This window comes from Puma concolor, chromosome B3 (assembly GCF_028749965.1).
Source record: "Puma concolor isolate L17-30 chromosome B3, mPumCon1.1.hap2, whole genome shotgun sequence".
NCBI classification, from domain to species: Eukaryota; Metazoa; Chordata; class Mammalia; order Carnivora; family Felidae; genus Puma; species Puma concolor.
The window spans coordinates 105,674,116-105,679,827 of NC_141672.1; the positions used below are offsets into that span (position 1 = coordinate 105,674,116).

A 5,712-nucleotide genomic window follows, 5' to 3' on the forward strand; every position below is an offset into this window, starting at 1 on the left:
ATTTCAGAGTAGTTGATCCATAGCTCTTCCTCTTTGCAATAATTATTCAGCAAGGCCATTTGGACACTCCTCATTTGACATAATAAAACCCTATCACTTATGTGTAAGGTGATGCATGACTTTCTCTTCTCTATAGCAGGACATGTGCATTCTGCTTATCCAAAATGGATATTAGATATCTAAGAAACATGTTAAAAAACAATGGATGTTATGGTAGATTATGTGGCTTCTCTGAAGCCTCAGAGCCTTTTATTTATTTATTTATTTATTTATTTATTTATTTATTTATTCAATATCTGAAGTTTGTTGTCAAATTGGTTTCCATACAAAACCCAGTGCTCATCCCAAAAGGTGCCCTCCTCAATACCCATTACCCACCCTCCCCTCCCTCCCACCCCCCATCAACCCTCAGTTTGTTCTCAGTTTTTAAGAGTCTCTTACGCTTTGGCTCTCTCCCAATCTAACCTCTTTTTTTTTTTCCCTTCCCCTCCCCCATGGGTTTCTGTTAAGTTTCTCATGATCCACATAAGAGTGAAACCATATGGTATCTGTCTTTCTCTGTATGGCTTATTTCACTTAGCATCACACTCTCCAGTTCCATCCATGTTGCTACAAAGGGCCATATTTCATTCTTTCGCATTGCCACGTAGTACTCCATTGTGTATATAAACCACAATTTTTTTATCCATTCATCAGTTGATGGACATTTAGGCTCTTTCCATAATTTGGCTATTGTTGAGAGTGCTGCTATAAACATTGGGGTACAAGTGCCCCTATGCATCAGTACTCCTGTATCCCTTGGGTAAATTCCTAGCAGTGCTACTGCTGGGTCATAGGGTAGGTCTATTTTTAATTTTTTGAGGAACCTCCACACTGTTTTCCAGAGTGGCTGCACCAGTTTGCATTCCCACCAAGAGTGCAAGAGGGTTCCCGTTTCTCCATATCCTCACCAGCATCTATAGTCTCCTGATTTGTTCATTTTGGCCACTCTGACTGGCATGAGGTAATATCTGAGTGTGGTTTTGATTTGTATTTCCCTGATGAGGAGCGACGTTGAGCATCTTTTCATGTGCCTGTTGGCCATCTGGATGTCTTCTTTAGAGAAGTGTCTATTCGTGTCTTCTGCCCATTTCTTCACTGGATTATTTGTTTTTCGGGTGTGGAGTTTGGTGAGCTCTTTATAGATTTTGGATACTAACCCTTTGTCCGATATGTCATTTGCAAATATCTTTTCCCATTCCGTTGGTTGCCTTTTAGTTTTGTTGGTTGTTTCCTTTGCTGTGCAGAAGCTTTTTATCTTCATAAGGTCCCAGTAGTTCATTTTTGCTTTTAATTCCCTTGCCTTTGGGCACGTGTCAAGTAAGAAATTGCTGCGGCTGAGGTCAGAGAGGTCTTTTCCTGCTTTTTCCTCTAGGGTTTTGATGGTTTCCTGTCTCACATTCAGGTCCTTTATCCATTTTGAGTTTATTTTTGTGAATGGTGTGAGAAAGTGGTCTAGTTTCAACCTTCCGCATGTTGCTGTCCAGTTCTCCCAGCACCATTTGTTAAAGAGACTGTCTTTTTCCCATTGGATGTTCTTTCCTGCTTTGTCAAAGATTAGTTGGCCATACGTTTGTGGGTCTAGTTCTGGGGTTTCTATTCTATTCCATTGGTGTATATGTCTGTTTTTGTGCCAATACCATGCTGTCTTGATGATTACAGCTTTGTAGTAGAGGCTAAAGTCTGGGATTGTGATGCCTCCTGCTTTGGTCTTCTTCTTCAAAAAAAATATGGAACGCTTCACGAATTTGCATGTCATCCTTGCACAGGGGCCATGCTAATCTTCTCTGTATCGTTCCAATTTTAGTATATGTGCTGCCGAAGCGAGCACTCTCACAGCCTTTTAAATGGAAGCCATAGGATCTGAAACACCAATTTCTCCATAGCCTAGACCTTTGCTTCTACAGAATATGGAGTATTAGAGCTGGAAGACATCTGGGGGGTCAACTTTAGGCCAACTCTTACTTAAAAAATTTTTTTAATGTTTTTCTTTTATTTTTGAGAGAGAGACAGAGTGCAAGTGGGGGAGGGGCAGAGAGAGAGGGAGACACAGAATCCAAAGCAGGCTCCAGGCTCTGAGCTGTCAGCGCAGAGCCCCACACAGGGCTTGAACTCACAGACTGTGGGATTGTGACCTGAGCTGAAGTCAGATGCCCAACTGACAAGCCACCCAGGTGCCTCAGGCCAACTCTTATTTAAATGAATTATTTCCCTTGGGAGCTCTGAAAAAGGATGGCAATAACTCAGATATTGGTACTTTTAGCCCTGTCCTGGAATATCAGCCTTAAGGGAAGCCCCACAGGTTCTCATCACAAGCATGCAACCCATTCTACTAATTACCACCCCAGAAAAAATAATTACATTGTGCCCTAATTCACCATACAAATGCCTACTTTCCCTCAAGACTGCAACTCCACAGGGCAGGGAGGTTTCCTGCACAGCAATTCCCCGCCCGCCCCCACCTCCCCTTTGGCCATCTAGATTCCTGCGTTCCTTCTCTACTTCTTTTCTTTTGCAAAAATCTCTGCTTCTCACTCCCTCCACCTTATTAATCAGACAAGACCCCAGCTTCTGGTGAACTCTACCTTCACCTTCTCTGAGCTTGTACCCGGGCTGCTGAATGTGGATAGAAAAATGCAATAGAGCTGTAAGAGTCACTTTAAATTCATGATCCCCAGCTTCAAATGGACACTCAAAAACTGCCCAGCAGGCTTTTTATTTTTCTTTTGTTGATTTACTTACCTATTCCCTGAGAGGGCTATTTTATACCTCCTTTTCCCTCCTGAAGCCTCCTACATTCCTTCCTCTCTACTCTCAGATGATGACTTCTCATTTCATGGATAAAATTGAAAAATCATCTTCCTTTCACCAAACCTGCAATCTTCATTGGGGCCCATTTTCTCTTTCTTTGGTCTGGTTAAAATGGAAAAAGTGCCCTTCAGCCTATCAAAGTCCAGTCGCTTCTACATGCACCCTGGATTTCCTCCCCTCAATCACTGTCCTCCCTCGGATGTTCCCTCTTTACACATTATCAGTCTTCTCTCTCTTACTGGATCAGCACTACGAATAAACAAACATGCTGTATTATCTCCTATATTTGTGAAAAGCAAACAGAACAAAATAAAAAGTCTCTACTGACCTCATAGCTCTTTCCATGTATCACCTCATTTCTTGACTTCATAGCCTAAGTCTTCACAAATATAGTTGTCCACACAGTGGTCTCACACTAACTTTTCCCACTTCAGTCTGGCTTTTGCCCCCTTCCACTCACCAATGATTTCCACTGGAAAAGTACATGCCAAAGTTTCCAAAGACTTGCAGGATGCCAAATCAAACGGAGAACTTCAATCCTCATCTTGTTTAGTTTCTCAGTAGCAGTCAACCAAACCTTCAAATGCTCCCTCTCTGACTCATCACACGATACTCATTCTTCCCTATCTGTGACCTCCAGGTTACAGTGTACTCAGGACTCAATCTTAACTCCTCTCCACTTGCCATGACCAATCTCATCCAGTCCAGTGGCTTGTGACTTTCAAAACTGGTTTTAATTTTTATCAAAGAAGCATATGCACAGAGTTAAAAAAGCCAAACAATACTGATAAATGCCTATTAATATTTTTCTCCCCAAATCAAAATCATCAGACAATCTGACAGTTCCATATCTTTCCCTGGAGTTTTACCTCCTTAGCATCTGCCCTTCTGCATCAACCCAACCTGATTCTCCAGCACTGGTGACATCTCATGACTCCCCTTCACCATTCTCCTGTGCTGTGTGAAATCTTCTCTGGATCCCTTTCTCTTTCTTGGTTTACAACCTTACTTTGCTAAAGACTATTCTTCAATAGCTTTTTCTTTTAACTGAAGTATAGTTGACAACATTCAATACCTTTTTAAGAAAGACTACACCCATTTGAATCCTTGTAATTAGGGATTTATTATATCTTCATTCTTTGGGTTAATAATATACCTAGAATCTTATTCTATGTGAAAAATCATATCCAGTCAAAATTTTGAAACACTGCTCCATTTTCTTCTATTTTTCAGTGTTGCTGTTGAAAAGTCCAAGGTCATCTTGATTATTTTTACTTTGTATGTCATTATCTTCTTTCTGTCTAGAAGATTTTAGGATCTTCTATCTGTCTCTGAGCTCTATTTTCCACGATGGAAAATACCAGGTCTTTTTTCATTTATGGTGCTGAGCACTCAATGGTGCCTTTTACACTCAAGAAATGTGTCTTTTAATTTGGCGACTTTTTAATGAATCAAATTAGTTGGATAGTGAGTTTCTTACATTAATCTTCTGATTATCTTCTCTTTTCTTGCCTATTATCTATCTTTTTAGCTGTTGCTTTTATATGATCTATGAGACTTCCTCTAATTCGTCTTTCAACTGTTCTGTTTTTTAAAATTTGATTGTCAAATCACAATTTCAAAAATTCTTACTTATTTCCTATTCCTTTTTCATAGCATCCTGTCCTTTGTTATGTATATCATACCACCTCTCACCATTCTAAGAATATTAATTATCATTTGATCTTGAGGTTCTTTCCCCTGCTTCTCCCTTTTTTAGATTGTATTATTCTTTTCTTTCATTTTGGAGATATTCTGAAGATGTCTGCTCTTTTTGTTTATTTATATTCAAAACTAGTTAATAAAAGCTGCTTGCAAGCTTTATGAGCTTGGTGGGACTTACCACTTGGTGTATTTTATTGCAAATTGCAAAAGCTAGATGTTTTTTACATTTCTGGAATCTGTTAAGATCTTTTCTATCTCAGAGGCTTTGGACATCAGGATTTATCTAGAATGTTCATGCGTGAGTGCGTGCGCACACACACACTTGTTTGAAGTCTTCTTATCCTTTAGATCTTGGCTTGTATATCATTTCTTCATAGGGGCTTTCTCTGACCATCTTATCTAAATAAAATAGTTTTCCATTATTCTCTCCCTATTTTCTTCCTCTATAATATTCACCATAATTTAATTTATATAATTGGTGGATTTAGGTATTATGTAATTGAGTACTTTCCTGTCTATTTCCTACTGTCTGACAATAAACTCTGTGTGGGCAAGGACCATTTCTATTTTTGTCAATGCTCTCATATCAGGGTTTAGCACTGGAATACAGCATGCTCAATAAATATTTATCCAATTAATCAATAAGTGAATGGATGGGTTAATGAATAGATATTCTAGGTTTCGGGTCAATCTCAGAATAAGTAGTTCTGTAATCTTAGGCAAGTCACTTAACCTTTATAAACTTTGTTCTATTTAGCTTCTTCACCCTCAAAGTAACAGTGCTTATCCCACCAACAGATGAATTTATGATGTATTTCCACCAATGAAATAATTGATGTATAAGTGCTTAGTAAAAAAGCTTGTATAAATATGATATATTATAAAAACTGAATGTGGCTTACTCTGTCTTTTCTTATTTGTTTCCTCTTTTCATATTGAAACCTCAATTTAACACTTCAGGGATCATACCTTGAGAGCACCTTCTAAGTGGTGTTGTTATTAAGAGTTCTTTTTAGAACCAAATTAACTAAACTCTTAGACGTGATTCAAATCAGACATACCTTAGTCAGACTCCTGAGCAAATAATATCATAAGAAGGTTCCAGTTTCTAGTTCCATGAAGGGAAATGAGCAATGTCAACTCATGTTCTACATTCAA

At 38.8% G+C, this 5,712-nt stretch overlaps 1 non-coding gene across 1 annotated transcript; it reads right to left on the reverse strand.

Moving 5' to 3' along the window:
* Positions 1-1,763: 1,763 nt before the first annotated feature.
* Positions 1,764-1,870, reverse strand: LOC112856525 (U6 spliceosomal RNA). Its single transcript, XR_003223100.1, has one exon. It is a non-coding gene; the product is annotated as a U6 spliceosomal RNA (small nuclear RNA).
* Between the last annotated feature and the right edge of the window lie 3,842 nt (positions 1,871-5,712).